Genomic DNA, 19,644 nt, shown 5'->3' with positions numbered 1-19,644 from the left:
TCATGGCCATGCAAAGGGCCAGCTTCCCAAATAACACAAATTCCTTGTTGTTTCTTTGATGTCAACTGAATTGCAGTGATTTATACAGAATCAAAATATGGCCTAAGATCTATTTTTTCCACTCTCTGCCCCTAATACAGGAGGTTTTAAATTTCCAGCAGACAATGAAAAATCCCAGGGAATTCTTTCCTACATGTCTTTATGGCCCTAATGATCATTGCTCCCCTTAAATGGGCTTCAAACCAAAAGCCCTTGTGCATGCAAGTTGCCTCCTCCTCTTTCCTCTACAGGAGAGCTCATATTAGGAATAATTACTCTCATGAGAAAGATTTTTTATGGTGTGATATACAATGAGCTGGCGCCTGCTTTTAGAACACAGAATGAGGCCTGGGTTTCCTTATAAACTTTAATCCTTTAAAATTTGACTGTTAGCAAAGGAAAAAACAAATTCTTAGGTGGATGTAAATCAGTGTAGCTGAGACGTAGCTCTGGAAAGCACATTGCTTTATGGAAGTTGAGGTTTGACTCCTGCAATAGTAATTCTCCCCCCTGCCCTCCCCGTCCTTTTCTCTATGGTATAAATAAATGAAAGGTGTCCTAATCATATTTTAAACCGTGTGCGGAGCCCTACGTTAAACCATAATGTCTGTATATTAGAACATGTGGAATGATAAATGGAGATAAATCTAAAATTTATAGAACATGAACATTTGCATAAACTGCAATATCCAAACATACAGGCTGTTAAGTAACAATTGTCACAAAGGGCATAAAAAATTCAACCTTGTTTCATGAAAAGAACTCAAATTCCTAACATGATTAAGATAATATATCATTTGTTCCTATCTTATTAAAGGCATAATTGTTGTTAGGCACAGAAGTGGCATTAACTGTAATCTGGCTTTATATATGTACAAATATGAGGGGAGGTGAATGTGAAAATTGATGCTTTTGGTGATCCATAGGCATTTTATTAATGTTTGAATAATAACTGCCTGGAGGGCCTGTTATAAATTAAAGGGACGAATTGAGATATAAATTTTTATGAGGACTAGTTATACATTTCCATTATGTGTTTAAAAATGAAGGAATTACTGTGAACACAGCAGAACTCACATTTATTTGAGGTGATTTGGATGGAAGGGAAGGTGCAGTGAAGGAAGCTGCATGCTAGCTGTAAGAAAGATGTATCTGTCCCTTTGAAAAGATATATCATATGTCATGCATGAACTCTGTTCTACAGGAGACTTTTCTCTGCAGCTGATTTCGCATGATTATTTATTTGACAACAGCAAGTGATGATATAGCAGCAAGTTTTAGGCCACTTAGAGAGGAATTCTTACTGTTAAATCATAGAGGAGTTCCCAAACCCCCACCATTGTCAAACTAGAGTTAATCTAAGAGATGAATCCAGTAATCTCTTTCACATTTATTTCTCATTATTCCTTCTCTCTGGATATACACATCTTCATTTGCAGTGCATCTACTGGACCACCATGGTATCTGAGAGCTTCCTTCTCTCCTCTGTTTGGCAGCTGCAGGAGTTCAGCCTGCATTGCTGAGCGAGCACCAGGCTCCTTTCGTTATCCAGCCATGGTGATGTCCTGTGAGATTTCCCAAGTCTCATCAGCACGGTGTTGCCATGACACAGAGGGTGCCGATAATCCAGTATCTTGACTCAGGCAGGCACTTCGGCCCAAGAACACATCTGTTCATAACTGGGAGGGTGCATTATTCCAGTATTTAGGCAATCTCTTCATATGGGGGGGACCCGATTTCCACCTCTGGCTTTTTGCAACATACCCCTAGGGCAAAACCTTTTAGAGCAAATTCTCTGGGCTATTTAGCATTTAACCCCTCTTTAGAAGCTTGATTCCTGTTGATTTCAATAGATGCCAGCAAACTGATACCCTGGAGGTCCTGAGGTGCATTTTCTGTACCTCAGTTCTCTGTCTGTAAAATGGGGAGACTCAGAGGAGCATTTTAAGGAGCAGCATATTTCATTGCCCTGAGGTACTGAGAGATGACAATGTTGTATTATCTACCAACGTGCTACAGCAATGTGGTAGCTGTCCTGCTTTACGATGATGGTGTTTCATTGCAAGTCCAAGAGTCTTTTGTTTTGCAGTCTTTCATGTGAGTCACTTAATTCATTTGAAATTTTGCCTTTTTTTTTTCCTCTGAAACCTCACTTTAATCAAACTCACAAGGGTTAGGCCAGTATTTTCTGCTTGAAATAGACCCGATTCACTGTGAAATAAGTTTCACTGATGCTCTTGGCCTGCTGAAAGCCTGAAGACCTTTCTGTCTGCCTTAATGAAATTGAGAAAACATTGAGACCTAGTTCAACCTCATTTCCCATCTTCGATGCATCACCCTTGGCTCTACTGTTCAGGCAGATCACTGTATGTTCTTGCAGAAGAGTGGCTGGGAGCATCCTTTGATCTGCAAACATTTTTTTTCCCTCAAGGTGGAAACAGTTGATCTACAAGAAAAATAACAAATTGTCATCACAGTTCTCATTAAGATTCCTACTTTTAGCAACCCTTTCAATCTAGACTGGCTTCCCAGGCATCTCTTTCTGTGACAGTAAACCTCACTCTATGGTGGTAAGAGGTATGATTAGAACCACTTAATTGTTTGTTCTTTTGACCCAATTGTTTCAGCTTTCCAGGACCTTGGTCCTTTTCTCCAATCTTTCAGCTGAGGAACCCAATTTTTGACATTCCCAGTCTTTCTCAGGTCAGGATCCTGCTGTCCATTTTCCTTCAGCGATAGTGCCCTGTTTGTGTCTATCTCCTCTCTACAGGTGCTCACACAATGCAGGTCCCTTCCCATAATGTCATACAAAACAACCTGATTGCCCAGGAGCTAAGTTGTTTGTGAACATATCTTCTGACTAGCACTGAAGCAGCAAAAAATATTCTCCAGTTGATAACAGCCTTTTAAAAATGTATTACAATTCTGGACAACTGACTAATTAGGCAACAGTCTCATGGTCTGTTTTCCAGAACTCTGTTTTTCTGTGTGTGCTATTGAAGGGACAGCTTCGCTAGAGTTTCTTTAAGGAAGGCTGGCGCAGAGGAATGTTACAGAGAGTAAGTTCTATGACAGAATTAGCAAATGTATTAAGTACAGTGCCAATCTGGTATAGCAGAAATGACTAAATACCCATCAGGGCCTGTCACTCATCAAGAAGTGAAATCTTAGACCCATTTAAGTCAATGACAAATGTTCACAGAATCTGGCTGCAAGTTAATAAATGTTTGGAGCCTGTATAACTCAAGCTCTGATATTTGTCAAATTAATTATTTGATTGATCTTACTGTCTGTCAAATAATTTCTTCGCAAAGTTAGAATGTTTTGTGTTTTATTATCTATAATTTTGATGAAGAAAACATCAGGAATGTACACGTATGGATATATATCACTGCAAGATTTATGTTAGGCCATAGACAGTTATTATGCATAATATCAAATCTTATAACTAAATGTGGGATTGTAAAAATGTTAAAAATGGGACAGAGCTGAGGTTGTATCTTCTGCCTCCTTTAGGTCATTTCCTGTTTTGGGAGTGCTTTAATATTCAACCTGAACTTCCTTTTATCATATTCTTTTCACTAGGCTACATATATGTAAAATGAAAGAGAGTAACTCTACGTGTACACCAGTTCATTCGGCTTCCCTTTGCCTGTAATACAAAACAGAGGATTTCAAGACTATATACACATCAGGTGTTTTCATCAAAGTAGCAGCAGCAGCAGCAAATCATAGACATTTGTCATTCCTTAGAGCTGTCTGACAGTTCTGACAATTCATTAGGCTGGGCTGAAAAGAGGTTTAGAAAGCAAAGGAAGGATCACAGGTAGTGGAGTTGCTTTTGCATGATCCAGTAATAGCTGATTTGTATCATTTTTGGTGATGGATATACTGTTCAGATTAAACTCAGTTGGATTTTTTCCCCTTTATTCTTCTCTTTTTTCTTTCTCTCTTTTTCTCCTCCAGCAGAGGCTTTAGGCACTTTAGCTGAGATTTAGTCCTTACTTTATCCCAAGGAGTAGATGCCAAAGAAATTTTTCCTGGTAGCTACTGATATTTTGTAGCTCACCGGAACTAAGGAGGAGTGAAGTGAGTTTTGCTATTTAGTTTCTATCTGGCAAGGCTTTTCTTTTTCATTGTGTTTGAGTTATATCCTTTTGTGTGGCTATATCATGACGTGTGCCATTTTTCAAAGTCAGAGTCATTCCCACCTGAATGTATGCAAACCAAACCTATGTCTTTGTTCAGTGATAAGCGCCTCCATTTTTCTGCTCCTTCCACTTAGTGATTTGCTTTTGAGACTCGTGCACAAGCAATTTCTTGACTTGAAGGCAAATCCTTTGCAATAAAGCTAAATCTGCAGAACAGGCCACCTGGAAAATATTTGACCTTCTGCTGGAAAACACTTCCCTTTTCCAGGTTGGTGGACTGTCCCAAATCATGCCACAATGTAAAATGCCTGGGTCAGATTCTGAGTCGATGAAGCAATGCTGTCCGGCCACATGGTATCTGTCAGGTACATCATCATGTACCTGAGGTCAGGTACATGATGGTCTCAGGGATCAGAACTATCAAGGAGTCCATTTTGCCCTTCAGAGGATGAATAGCTTTCTATTTTTATTCTGTCTATTTTATAGCTGCCACTGAGGAAGCGAGAAGTCTGAGATTGATCCTGACCCAGTAGTATTATATGTAGGTCCTATGAGAACAATATTTGCTCTTGATGACCATTGGAACATACTAATTTAAAGAACTCTAACATACTCTCCAAAGAACGCCTTCCACATTTTTTTCACATGTGAGATCTCCCAGACTTTCAAAGCCATCAGTAAAGTTCGAACTACTTTTTAGTTTGCATCTTTTCTCCTCTGAGGTTCAAAGTGGCAGCAGCACCACCTCGCCATCCATCTGGGATCCGACTCCTTCATCGAGCAGAGGGCTGCGTACCTGTCTCAGCCAGAGGCCTTGTGGCTTTCAGCAGCTGAACACTTTGGGATGCAACTGAACCAGGGTTTTCAGCTGGACAACGTCTGAACTAACTGCAAATCACGTAGGTGTTCTGCTTCCTCCCACATGCTTTTGCAGGCCTGGAAATGGAGTCAGCCTCCCCCTTGTGCAAACAAAGGTATTTCAGTCACCCCTGAAGCATCCGGCCCTGTGATCCTGCATACAGGACTAGGCAGTATAAAGCAGCTGATGATGACACTTGCGGATGCTGGCTTATGCATCGTGTTGTCTGATGTGCCTCCTTATTTGCTTGTATGTTGCATGATTTTTGCAGTGGGTCGTGAGTGGCAGGCTGCACTTGCTGGTTTGTTATTCTGGAGTTGTGCATGTGGGTTGAACTGTTGGCATTAATTATTTTTAATAGTGAGTCAGACACTGAATTACAGGATCCTTCCCATGGATATAAGAGTAAACAAAGAAACAGGCAGTGCTTCTCTCCCTCCCCTGACATAACTCATATTTTGTCTCCTCCGACCTTAACTGGCCCTTTAAATTTCGTATCAAACATTAGAAAGAAAGAGGTCAAAGTAAGAGCCCTGTTGAAAAAAAAAACAACCAACCCAGATATGAACTATGGGAACTTGTCATCTTATCATCCTAATTGAAGTCATTCTGCAATGTATGACAGTCCATCATATATTCTGCCAGTCAGTATGTCATACATGATGTGTAACGAGAGAGCTCATAAACCCAGAGGGGAAGCCCCTTCTTTTTTATTACTTTATTTGATCATTTTCATAAAAATTCCCCTTGCTCAATATAGACGGACGTGTTTATTAGCCCCATTAAAGCTGTGTCCATTCATTTGACACTGTGATTTACACGGCTTTACCCACAAAGAAACCCCATTATTCCCAGTCTGGAGAGGTGTCTTTTTTTATTGTGTGATGAAAAAATCAGTATTTAATTCCACAGGTGAAGGCAAAGAAGGGAGAGGTTGTTGTCAGCAGCTCAGAGGTAAACAAAAGTATCCTTTAGGTATAATTGACTGAGAGAAAGACAATGTTCCCAGTAAATATAGAAAATAAATAAATAAAGATGCTCTTCCCAAGAAGTGGGAATTGAACGGGGCTCAATTGAACTTTTTTTCTGTGTGCCTTCATTAAAAACAGCAGTATTTGGCAAAATTTCCCTCTGTGTTCTACTCATGAATGTTTCTAGAAAATATCAGCTTTCATACGCAAATATTCTTGAAGTGAAATTGGTGGCTTCCTTTGAACACAGCTAGTGCCTCGAATCCCATCTGCTTTTCCTACAACACGCCCACTCATTATCTAGCTTATTTGGCTTTATTTTATTTTTTTTAAAATGAACACAAATTAAGCTATTTAATCAAATATGTACATGATTACATGGCATTTTTGCATAAGAGTTATACACCCACAGAAATCATTAATCACAGATAACAACACTATGTTAAAATTAGACATTTTGCTTTCTTTCTTTTTGTCTGTGTGTGTGCTTTTTAACATAATATCCTGCGTAGCTCTAATTTCACCTCTACTCTCATTTGAATAAAGCAGGATTGTTCTACATCAAATTATTCATTTGTCTGTAGCTCTGATAATTGGTATTTATGTTTAGGCTTGATCTCAGAGGAATAATAATACAGGACTTGAAAACAAAATTGGAATGGATCAGATTTTTTTTTTCCTTTTGCTTGCACAGAATGTCACCATGAATGTCCACTGGCAAACTGGATAAGAAAGAGTGTCACAGTGCAGGACAACCTAGAAGATGACAGATATTTCCAGGCATAGCAATGATGAGATCAAATTCCCCTCAACCTGCCTTGTTTGCTGATCTTTTAATCAGATTCAACTTCACTGCAGCTACAGCACAAGGTTCCCTGACAATGTATGACAACGTGTGACAGAAAAATATTTTGATTTTTTTCTGACCATTTGATGCTATTTCAGATATATCTGAAGCCCCAATAGCATCTGTTAAATCTACCAGACTATTTTAGTGGAGGGTTTTATATGTGCATAATTAAACAGGAGTGTTTGGGGTTTGTGTTCACTTGATTGTAGTGGAATCCAAACAGGAAAGCCGGGAAATGATCTAAACCCTTTGAGGTTAACGTGCCATTAAAGCGCATCAATGACCAAAGAGGACATTATTAAAAAGCAGCCAGCCTAGCTCAATAAGAACCACTATGTGAAGCAAGAGCCCATGGAACAACACCCAGGGCTGCACGCAATCCCGCAGGGATGTGTATTTCATCCCCTGGCTTCGTCTCTCCAAATTTCCTCTGAACCGCTCCTGAGCTGCATTCTTGAAAAAGAAAAATGCCAGCAACTACCGAATGCGTCTTATCAACCTTTTCCCTACAATCTGTTTCGTATTCCTCTCACACCTTTGTTCTCACAGTGACTTGGGGAAATGCTTGAATCAAAGATAAGGGAGAACAAGCAAAGGAATGAAGAAAGAGACAAACAACAAAACATCCCCCTTCCCAAACTTTTTGACTAAACTCCTCCGTGAATCATGTGTATGATTACAGCAAAGTTAAAACTACCTTCTTCTTCTCCAGTACTTAATTCCTACTTTTAAAATCAGGATCCCTTTGATCTTGAGAACTGAAATGATCTGGAAATGAAACAGCCATTGCTTTGCAGAAAATCTGGATAGGGTCCCAGACATGGCTTTTACCTGGAAGGCTTCCAAAATGGGACAAACTCTCTCTAGCTTGAGAACAAATTGCAAGAGTTTTTTCTGTGTCTACTTCAGCTGTGGAGCACAGGCCCTGATGTCTGCTAGTTCCCCAGAGAGCAGATGTCATAATCTCTAAGGTGAACTGTGAAAAGTATTGCCCCATTTTTCCCCCCTGCCTCTCCTCTAAGGGTCACAGACTGGGAGAATTTTATTAATGTGAAGACCTGAAGTTCTGGGCAGAATTTTAAGTTGAGGAGATGTTTGGTTGTAATCCAGGCTAGATCCAGCCATGTGAGGGGTGGAGAGGGCAGATGACCAGAAGAATATGTAGCATTTGGATTCTGTTTCAGGCACAGAAATATTGGACTGATTTTGCGTGACCTGGTCCCAGAGCCAAACAGACTGTCAGTGTTGTTAAGAGACACAGAAGCTTGCTTTGCCCTAGTTAAGAAGTCCTGCTGAGAAATCAAGCATGTCTATTTCTTTGAGTGTATTTATTTTAATTAATATATTTGCATGTGTTGCATGCATACTTCATTTATATTGGGATTATAAGTCCACCTGGTACTTGAATTGGGAGAGTTTGAACTGGCAGACACCTACATCATGCTGTGTTACGCAGACATGGACTGATCCTACAAGGTCAGATAGGTTGCTGGATAGAGACAGTGTCTTTTCAGCTGTCTTTTTAGAGCTGGAAGAACTTGTCAAAGCAACCAAGACAATCACCTTGCTTATGATCAGGAAGTTCTCACAGTGCCACTATTTTATCTTACAAAATGAGTAAGAGGTCCATAGCTGAAGGATGGCAGTCCATAATAAAGAAACCTCTCGCTGTGGTGGATGGCCAGTCACTGCACAGTGCAACACCACCGATCTAGGAAGCGTAAAGGAGAAAGGATGGCTGGGCATCAATGGTAAACAGAAAATGTACTGAACTACCATAGTTTGCTGAGATAATGAGAATCACTTTCCCTTGATTGTGTTATTAAGGAACTAAAGAATAACTATCTGTTTTAATAAAAGCCTTTTCCTTCTGCCTGCTTAACTTCACTGATATCAACAGAGAGTGTGATGACTCCAAAATGGTAAGTCCTGGTAGCAAGTCTGGGGATTAGCAATACCAGGTTGTGACTTCACTGCAGTCAGGGACTATCGCTTCATACTTGGTGCTGGACAGAAGAGCTGGGCTCTGCACCAGGCATCTGGCAGCTGAAGCGCACAACGGATTCAGACAAGGTGGCTCTGAGGTTGGACGTGCTGGGCTAGCTGGTGTGACAAGAAACACGGTAGTTGTGGTGCAGTGTCAGGTAAATGCGACTGTGCAGCTTCCAGACCCAAGACAATCTTGATGTTCAGCTTACCACTTCAGATCAACTTTAGCCTGGAGATCTCTGGCCAAACCCCACCATGAGGCACACAGCTCTGACTTTCCCAATTTCACACTGCTGTTTGCAGCCCTGCACAATAAACAATCCTGGATCTAAAATGTTGTGTACTTAGACATGTCTGGCTTCTAATGATAGCCCTATTTCTGACTACTCAAAGTGCAAAGCTTGAACGCTTGCAGCATCCTGTGGAATGGATGAAGGGAGAGGTAAGGTGAACACACAACAGAGTAAGTCAGAGCAATGGTACAAAATGGCCAATCCTTTTGTTTTTATTAAAGTTTTCAAATGTGTGTCATACGAAGAGTGGCAAATGAAATTTTAGTGGAAATTAATCGCTATATGGACAATGGTATAACAATTGTGGAAACAACAGGAACCTGCCTACCAAAAAAGGCAAAAGCTCCTGTGAGTATGCAGAGCTATCTACAGAAAGGACTGGAGCCAAGAAGTAAGGGCTCAGTGGAGCTAGGACTGGGTCCATATAAAAGGATCCTTCAGCACAGTCCGCATTTTGTCAATGTCAAAATACCTAGGAGCTGTAAAACAAAGCAGATTGTGTGCATAGAGGCAAAATAGAAATATAGTCCAGCATCATGTTCCTTTGAAAACATCATAATCATTTTAAAGAGGTTAAAAAATATCTACATGATTTTTAAAGAAAAATAAGAGGTGAAAAGACTTGTTCTCAAAAATCTGTGAAATATAAAGTGATGAGTAAGTGAGGGTTGTGGGGGGGATGTTTTTGTAATTCTGTAGGCATCTCAGTCCTCTGGTGAAATGATGTATGGGGCAGTCGTCTGGTAGGGGCTGATGGGATGTAAATGAAACTAATTAAGGAAATGTCAAACATAATTAATAAAACAGGTTTAAGTTGCAAAAGCACTGTCAGCTGAATGAATGGGGAAGAATGCTGTGTTCCCATTGTTGTGGGGTTTGCTTGCTTATTTATTTATTTATTCCTCGCACACCCTCTTGCCCTCCCGCCAGTTTTTCAGTTGCACCATTCAGTTAGATCCCAGAAAGCTCTTGGTAGATGCTCACATTTCCACCTTGCCCCCCTTCTGAGCTGGGGTCCCATAGAATGGGAAGAATATAAATTTGCCCTGTCGGCTTGCAGCCTGGGAAGAAGAAGAAAATAAATTAATTGCTAACTCCTCGTCTTCCCCAAGTACTACAGGACATTAACATAACCAATTTGCTTGAACTCCTCACTGGCTGCTTAATAGAGCATCTGACCAGCTGATAAGACCTGGGTGCTGCTGCCTATGATACCTTGTTATTAGCATTTTCATAATATTCGGATATTACAGCCCCATGATTCACTAGCCTCCATTTATTATTGATAAGTACAAAAAATAAATAAAAAGGGTTTATAAATAGCAAAGGGGGGTGAGCGACCTATAATTATGGCAAGCAAATTAGGGTGCACAGTAGAGTCAGTTACATTTGCCTAGGAGTAATGATGCTCAAGAACTTTTTCTCTCCAGGGACTGGAAAAATAATCGATTCCTCAGCAGCTGCAGATGGGCCAGGAAAGGCTCTCGCCCGGGACACTGTTTACGTAAGTTAGCCCAAGCATATGGCTCTGAAGCCTGCCTGTAGCCACCGTCAGATATTGCAATTTTCCCCCAAAGAAATAAATACATAGGTAACAATGACCCCCTTGCTGAAAGGTTATGGTGAAGAGATCTGAGGTGGAGAAGAGGGGTTGCGGGATACCCTTGAAAACCAGAGGCTAATCAGCTGAATCCCTGAAGAGATCAAGAAGAAGTGTGGCTCCTGCTAATGCCAAACCTTTTGCATGTTCGAGTCCAAGACTGATGAATTCATAGACCAAAGCTTTGAGCCTGAAATGATAAAAATCAGGCTCCCAGTTGTAAGTAGGAGCTACTAGAAATAACCACTGGATACCTCATGATTTTGTTGGTGTGGTTTTATTTCCATTAGCCAATCAAAGACCTTTTTTCTTTACTAATGAAACGAATGAAACACAAAAGGGAAGCTGACCTGTTAGCAAGTGACTGTTGCTTGTAAGTTATTCATTAAAAACACCCTAACATCCTGGTGCTGAAGAAGGCTGTACCTACTTCTGTATAAATTAAACCTAAATGACTTGGTTCCAAGAAAAAAAAAGCTACTTCTCCTCCCAAGTCCACATCATTGTATAACATGCAGATGAAACTGAACCCTTACAGACATATGCAGAGGACTGGTGACAAACTCCACAAACCAGCTGCCCCATTATTTTTCTATTGCAATTAGTTCTGAAGTCAAATTCACTGTGGGCATGAATTCTGCAGTCAATGGACTTAGATCAGATAGGAGTGGGCCTTGGTCAGGTCTTTCTTGTGAATGTTAGAGTAGGCTGAGAAATGGAAGGGAAGAACTTTCGCAGAAAAACTGGAGTTTGGATGACTTCTCTTTCCCCATTTAATTTTTCTTTATTAAATTTAATTAAATTATTAGTAATTTTAATATTATATTGTTGATTTGTAGCATTCAGCCCTTTTACTGCTGAGTTTGAAGAGTATGCCACTGCTATTTCTTGAAAAAAGACTAACTGAAAACACTAACCTACCTACAAACTTCGCAGTCCTTTTTTTCAATTTTCCTTTTTTTTTTTCCTCAGATTCTCCCAACATCATTATGGTCTACTATTATTAGCAAGCATCATGTATTCTTATAGGAATATAAAGTCCTTGAGAACTTTCCTGCATTGTACCAAAAAAATGAAGAGATGGTAATTATCAGAAAAATCTCCCAAGTAGCCATCCTCACCAGCCAGCACCTGGAGCTGTGACCACTTTGATATATCCAGCAAAAAACCCAAACTCAAACTCATCCTAAAGCTCTGAGCTTTGCTAAAGTTTGAAAGCAGAGGTAAGCTCTGCAATGCCTCCTGCTTCTGTAACGAACAGAAGAAGAATCTGTTTCACCAAAACACCACAAATCCTGTGGAAGTTCAGGCCCAGGTCTGAGCTGCGTCTCTGAAGCTTGTCTTCAACACATGCCTCCATCTCACAGGAGGATCCTCCGGCATCCAGTAGACTCTGCTCTGGCTCAAACCTCATGTTAACATCATCAAGGAGAAATACAAATCTAAACTGACAGAGACTTGCTTGTCGCTTCCTTTGTGTCCAAACACAGATGGTTGCTTTTGTCGTGCCATCACATTTCAGCCAATATAAGCAGCAAAGTGCATAACTGGAACATATAATTCTCTTCTCTTCCAAGCCCCCACAAGTTTTTTGCAGCTGAAGTATCATTCTTAAGAATAAATACAGTGTTTTCATGCATCTTGATCTAATCCATTAGCGCTTATAATTTATTGTTAACTGCTTGGATGTAGAAGCCATGACAGCTTTGAGTAAAGCATTTAAGCAGACACCTGCTTTGTATAAATTATACTAACCTTGGTCAGGTTAGTGACTCTTCAGAGAGAGACAAATGTCTCTTACCAACATCTGTAGCTCTTGGGATAGTGGTTTTATTACACTCTAAGAGGCTTTGGATCTTGGAAACAGTAATGGAGCAAATCTATGAACTACCTGCTGACTTGTTATTTCCATTTGTATTTGGTATTGTGCTAATGGCTTCAAGGCAGGAGGAATGGGATTTGACATGGGGGGAGTAGGAGCTGGAAAACACTTTGCTGGTCTCAAATCACTTCCTTGGAGGCTAAAGCCCTCATTAACTATAACTTGAGTGGATTGTCTTAATCTGATTGCTGTAGTATTTTATGTCTAGTCATTTAGGCTTATTTCTATAAATACTTAGATAAGCTTCTATCAATTACTCCACTGTCCCCCTGTCTCCTACCATTGGAAATGGCATGGTGTCATGATATAAGTGTAATTATATGATACTTTCCACATACAGAAAAAGGAAGATGTGTGTTAACGTGAAAGAAAGGCATTGCCTGGGAAGATGGTTTCTTATATGGGAATGAGGATATTGCATCGTCTTGTTCAGTGTCTCTCAGAGAGGAAACCTTAGGACCAGGAGAAAAGGCGCAGCGATGTTATTCTGAACGCTGGACGTCCCGAAAGGCCTTTCTCCCCTCTATTGAGCACCCATTCTGACGATGAGATGTCTGAAAAGACTGCGGGACTTTTGCTGGTGATAGGTGGTTGACCAAAGGTCTGATGTGCATTCACTCCTGTTTCTTTTTTGCTTGTGCTGTTTAGATTAATTTGACTCACTTGCGAAGCTTTACGCACTGCACATTTCCCGACTAAAAAAGAAAAAGACTGACAGAGCAAACTAATTGAAACACGGTATTCTGCATCTCACTTCAGCACCCTCGTTCCACGCTGGAGCCACAGGGTTCAAAGTTAATAGAGTGCCGTGTCAGGGATGCCACTCAGAGGGGCGAAATGCAATGCAATGGTGGACAAGCCTGGTGAGTGGTTTTGCTCTTCAAAAGTAGCTTGGAGACATGACTTCACTCTCTTTAGTACCGCCGGATGCACAAAGGCATAGCTGTGAAGGTGATGGGATCATATCAAATCTACCCGAGTGCAGAGCTCTGGTTTAATTCTTTTTTTTTTATATCATTGGCTGGTCTCAGCTCTAATTAACCTACTCCCCTATCAGTCCATTCCCTCCCCGCATGCCGTCTTTTCCCCTTCCTCTCTGTGATCTTCATTTCACTGCAGAGATGGCCTGGCAAAGAGACATTATTCTATTTAGAAGCTGAGCACCTCACTAGGGGTGACAGGCCTGTTTTTAGGTCATTTATCTAATTGCTCTTTGCAGATAAGAATTAATTAGCCCGATTATTTTTCTTAGTTTTTGGATGGGTTCCCCACCTGGAGAGAAGAAATTCCTCAATGTCAGTGATTAATTGCTGAGCCAGAAGCTTACTGCCTTGCATTTGTAATAAATGCCGACTGGTTCTTTAGGTCGCATTAGGAACCAGGCAGATTGTGGTTAAAATGCACAGGATAATAAGGCATTTGTACAAACAAGATCACTGCCGTTACATTTTGATTAAATATTTTAATTTATCTGGAGGTTGAGGGACTGCGGGAATCAAAAGGTTTAAGGGCTCCTATTCCCAGCACTTTCCAGGGAGAGCCACACTATAACCCTTTGATCCAAACCAGATGAACCTCATGGCAATGCTTCAGTTTAGGATTTGGCACAGCTGGTTTGTCTCATACTGGTCTGAGTGCTCTCAGGGCCGTGAGTGTGCTGCCAGCTCAGCTCAGTTGTGATAACATTTTGTGAACTAAATTGGAGCTGGAGTTTGGTGGAGCTAAGGGAGGAAAGGCTAAGGTTTGTACATGAAATTATAGCAGGTTTATATCCAGCTGAATTGAATGCAAGATAAGTCTTTCCTCTCCTCTCCTCTCCTCTGCTCTGCTCTTCTTGCTCTTTCTCTTTCTCTTGATTCTGCACATTCAGTTCAAAGAAAATGATGCCTTTCTGTTGGTCATACTAAAGAAAAACACAGTGGCCTCGATTCACAAGCTGGCCAACCTGTGACAGGCCACCTTGCTGGGATTATATAGCAAGTCAGACAGTATGATCTCTTGTGCCCTTAAAATCTGATTTCTGCCCTAGAAAGTTCACAGAAGAAAATAGGAGTCTTGTCATTTATTTCACTGTGCTTGTGAACTGTTTGAAGCCCCTGATGGCCAAATAGGAGAAATTGGCGTTAGAGCGATTTCTCCAGCACAGCTGATCACAAAATCCATGGAGCTGCCCGCTTTACAGTGATCACTGCCACCTCCGAGACAAGGACTGGGAAGGCAAGGGAACGAGGCACTGTGTCATTCCTCAGCCTCGCTCCCTCCGTCGCACAGCTGAGAGATGCTAGGAGGGCAGCATCGGGGCATCTGGCAGCAAATACCTTTGCTGTGTCTGTTCGCTAGGAAAAATAAATCTTCCTCAGCTTGAAACACTTGCACAACCTTTAAACTGGAGGAAGTAAATTAGGGTCCCTGTGTGGACTTACTGGGCAGAGTTATTTTACTGGGGGGTTTTTTTTGTTTGCTTTTTAATGGAAAGAAAAAAAAAGAGGAAAAATGAAAACATGACAATTCCTCTCCTGATAAGTGCGTTGAAGACAGAAGGGGAGAACTGATATTCCTCTAACATATATCAGCAGTATTATACCAGAAAAAGTAACTTTTCATGCAACTTTGATTCTTTCTCAGCTCCAGTAATTTGAGAATACCATTCCCAGTTGTGATTTAAAGACAGAAAGATCTGCGGCTACCCTATAATGTTTCATCAAAATAAGCCATTAAAAATTGTTCCTACCTTCAACTCCCAGCTCTAGGACGTTACTTTGACTTTAAGTATCATGTAAAAATCTGTGTGTGTATCAGATATATCTGATATTTCTGACTAGCTACAAAAAGAGCAAACTTCTCTTTCTTACCTTTTGTTATGTTAAACTGAAACTTCATTCTGGTCACCATAACCTCCTGTATTTCATATCTAAGCCCATTAGAATAAACACCCAAGACACAGGGCCTATTTTTTTTTCTCAGATAATCAAGAGGATTCAGATATTTGAATTCATTGAAAGCTGATAAATACTTTTTTTGAATCTGAGCTTCTGGACCCAATTTTAACTGCAATATTTTGTAATAATTTGGGAATAAACACAAGGTCTCACAATGCCCCTGGGAAGATGCAATAGTACCTCTGTTTTGCAGGCGTGGGAATGGAGCCCCTGTGAGTCTGAGCTCTCTCCCTGGTGCCACAAAATGTGTCATTGGAAAAACTTCACACAAAACCTTAGCACTGTCTGCTCTTGTTTTTAGCCCACACCAAACCATTTAATTTAAGTATGATTTACCTCCCCCACCTGCAGTATCATTTCTGGCACTGTACATGAGGAAATTTAACAATATCGAGTGCCCTGAGTTATGATAATGAAAGATGGTTGCTAAGAAAAACCATGATGATAGCCAAGAAATTAATATTACAGAGATGAAAATCTTCTTATAGACCCAAAATAATAGATGTTCTGTATCAATACATGACTAATCAGCACTCAAGGATTTATCTTTCAAATTACTGAACATGGTGCAGACATTTAATGCAATATGGTCTCCCTTCAGAGAGATACAGTATGTGACTAAGTATCTCCAATGAGTAATATTCACACTTACTCAAGTACTGTAAATATATCCTTGATAAATCTGGAGAGCAAATTCTTGTAAATTCTTGTTTAACACTGTAAGGAAGCTTAATAACTTTCCAATCTATCAACATGTTTTAATTTCCTACTGTGCAGTTTCTAACTGAAGCAGGATGTTTAACTGAGCAGATTCAAAACTAATGAAGAATGGACTATCATGTATCATTTTTGTTAGAAAACCTTGGTATCAAATGTGCCATGGACTTATTGTGTGGATTTGGGCATGAGATTTCTTAATGTGAATGTTTCGATGCAGCTACATTTAATTATGCCTGAGATTTTTCATGTAAAATTAAGTTCATGTGCAATGTGCAGATTAAAAAAGAAAAAAAAACCCTTACTACTAATAAGTGGAAATGGCTAAGAACCTGTTAGACAGGTGCAGCCAGGTGCTTGCATCAGCAAGTGACAATGGGTATACTGAGGCTTATTTTCTAAGGTCCAAAATGTGGGCTGAGTAGAGACCTCAGTGAAAATCATGCCTCACATAACAAAAACAACCTATTTTTAACTGGGATTTAATGATGGTAACCTACATGTATTTTACAGGACTTTGAAATGTACACAGTGGCTGATCAATAAATCAGGTTTACATGATATTTCAAGTCTCTGTTTCTCTTTCAATTTTTTTTTAATCAGGTGACTAGGGTGCATGACAAGGGTGCATGTACCTGGCAAATTAAATCCAACTAGCTCATTAACATATGTAGTATCAGCTTTTTTTTTTTTTTTTTTAACAGAAGATTCAACCTGACTTCTTCAGCATCTTTTCTGAGAAAACAAATGCTGAACTGGTGCTAAGAGGGAGGATGGCCATTGCAATGGTGTGCACGTCAGCTTGCGCTGGTCAGAGTGGAAGCAAGCCTTTAGACCTTGCCGCATCTGGAAGGAAGCAGATTTCAGAGTGAAGATACATCCCATCACTGAGAAATCCTCAGGGTAGGTTTGATCTTCCTTAAAATGGTGTATATTAGTAGATCAGAGTAAACTATAGAATGATATTGCTCTCCTCTACTGCCATGAGAGTAAGCACAGTTAGGGTCAGACCTTTAAAAGAGCTGGGACGCAAGCCGAGCTGGGCTGCAAGAAAGCCAAAGAGGAAACTAGTGCAGTTCCTTAAGAGTGCGGGGACTCCACACATGTAAAATGTCAGTAGCTACACTGCCCAAAAGCTGAGCTACCTGGTAGTTTTCAGATATTGCCCCCAAAAGAACCTTCTGAAATAATCAGAGCTGCAAGGGATAGGTGTCCAGACTGTAGCTGCTACATTTGGATGTTGCCAGAATCAATCTTTACTGAAGACAACTGAAAATATGCTTTTATTTGATGACATTCAGTTATGTTTTTCTGAATAATTTTATACTGCAGCCCAGAATGCCCTGTCTGCTGCATTGGCTTTTTCTTTGATGGTTTATTACCTCTATAGACATCTTCTAGAGAATGAATTTAAGAAAAATGATTGCTATGGTCCTTTACAGGAGCAAATGTGGCTGTACACTATTTTCTAAAGTGTGGAAGTGGTTTTTTTAAATAGAAATTATTTGTTTACGATGATGATGATACTGCATATATAAACATGTTTTCAATCCCAGAATGGATATAAACTACTTATTCTAAACAGCAAACATCAAAGAAAACAACTGAGCTGAGAACTAATGACTCATTAATTCTGTTTCGTGAGCGCTAGGGGTCTCTGCGTCAGAAACATATTCCTACAAGTGATAATATCAATGCTCCCTGTCCTTCATATTTGCCTTTTTCCTCCATGGAGTCTTTAAAGTTACTTCAAGCATTTGAAGAACTTTCTACACTTTTTCTATAACCTTCTAAACCAAATTTCCACAGTTTATTGAAGACAGTTCCATCTCCTGCTACCCAACAGGGCTTTCTAGTATTCCCTGCAAGACTGGTAATTTCTGATTTTTCCTCTCTTTCTTTTTCCCCGCCTCAGAAATTTCAGATGGGAGAATAGATGCAGAAAAGCAAGTGCTCAGAACCTTGCAGGACATCCATAAAAGGCCAAAGAGCAAAACCATTATTTCCTGACCCCATCACATCGTCTTATCCCTACTACAGTGCAGAGAACTTAGCAGTACGGACAACGATCTCCTTTGTGCCTGTTATCCATGTAATTCACAGCAGTGCAACAGTTCACACCAACCTTTTGCATATGAATATTATCAATACCTGTGCTTGCCTTTGTCCCATTCCTGGACAACTCTTGTTACAATATGGTACAACAGAGTGCCCAGTAAGTCTCCCAAATGTTTCCAGGACTTACATTTACTTACAGCATTTCAGGACCCTCACAGTGAAGATGAATATCATATAACATCTATTCCCTGGGTGCGTGAGGTCACCCTGACGCTACACCTGGTATTATCTCTCCTTGCAAAACAGAGTCTGAGCGTTTAGAGGCCTTGATGAGATACAGCACTGGGGAGAGAAACCTTCAAACATCACTTTTTTCCTCCATAGAGTGGAAAACCCTAAATGATATTGTTGATTAGATACAACATATTGGTAAAGGTCTTGCTAACTCTCCTGAGCATGTCTGTTTGAATTCAAAATTCACAGCACTACAATGTTTTCATTCCTTTTCCCTTCACTCCTCACTTAATCCTTAAGCATTTTCACCTAAACCCAGAAGTTTTCAAATGCCCTGACAAACCAGCTAAATGTAAAGAAATAGCTGCTTCTCTTAGCTTTCTTTCCTGTCAATCATTTAAAACCCGGCGGAATGTGTGATGAGGATGACTCAGTTTGTAGAAAAGCAGCAACTTAGCAGTTGGCTAATGTTTTGCGAGCTGCTCGGTGCAGACAGATGGAATACTTATATTTCGTAGCTCAGCACTGTCCCTGATTATGGATTTTTAGTAGTCCCAGGTACTATCTCAGCATCAGAAGGTATTGGTGGCAGTCTGGGGTTCACAGCTTACTTGTGATTCTGTAAGGTTTTCTTATTATATTCAAGAGTTGTGTCAGGCAGGTGTTGGAGGGATGCAATTGTACTTTGGGGAATATCAGGTAAATTTATGCATCTTTAAAGAATTGGCAGATTCATCTACCTACATATGATTTAAGGGCCTGATCTCAAGCCCATTAAACTTAATGGCAGTTTTTCATTGACTTAGTTGGCTTTGGATTAGCTCCTAAGTGAATTTCCAGTAGAAGGCAAAAACCTAGCCAACAAACCTGTCGATTTCTTGGCACACTCATCTCCTTTTAGTGAGTAGTGGCACAGCTCAACTTTGCGGAGCTGCGCAGTAAAATTATTCAGAAAAACAGAACTTTTAGCCACAGACCCCCCAGCTCATATTCTGTTCTCACCGAGAACATGGTCCAGGATCCTTGATAAAAGCTGGAAGGAACAAGTAAATATATTACAAG

General features: G+C 40.3%; 2 long non-coding RNA genes across 2 annotated transcripts in view; both read left to right on the top strand.

The window, feature by feature from the left end:
- Positions 1–8,741, top strand: part of LOC112987225 (uncharacterized) — a 50,605-nt gene extending 41,864 nt beyond the window's left edge. Inside the window, exons 8-9 of the long non-coding RNA XR_010390929.1 lie at positions 4,677–5,089; positions 6,715–8,741. This is a non-coding gene — a long non-coding RNA (uncharacterized LOC112987225). The remainder of the gene's footprint in view (positions 1–4,676; positions 5,090–6,714) is intronic.
- Positions 8,742–10,266: 1,525 nt separating this feature from the next.
- Positions 10,267–17,182, top strand: LOC135329425 (uncharacterized). The gene is made up of 3 exons (XR_010390930.1): positions 10,267–10,656; positions 11,725–13,497; positions 16,995–17,182. It is a non-coding gene; the product is annotated as an uncharacterized LOC135329425 (long non-coding RNA).
- Positions 17,183–19,644: the final 2,462 nt, after the last annotated feature.

The sequence above is a fragment of the Dromaius novaehollandiae genome, chromosome 10 (assembly GCF_036370855.1).
Source record: "Dromaius novaehollandiae isolate bDroNov1 chromosome 10, bDroNov1.hap1, whole genome shotgun sequence".
Taxonomy (NCBI): Eukaryota; Metazoa; Chordata; class Aves; order Casuariiformes; family Dromaiidae; genus Dromaius; species Dromaius novaehollandiae.
This window is presented reverse-complemented; position numbering and strand designations above follow the sequence as displayed.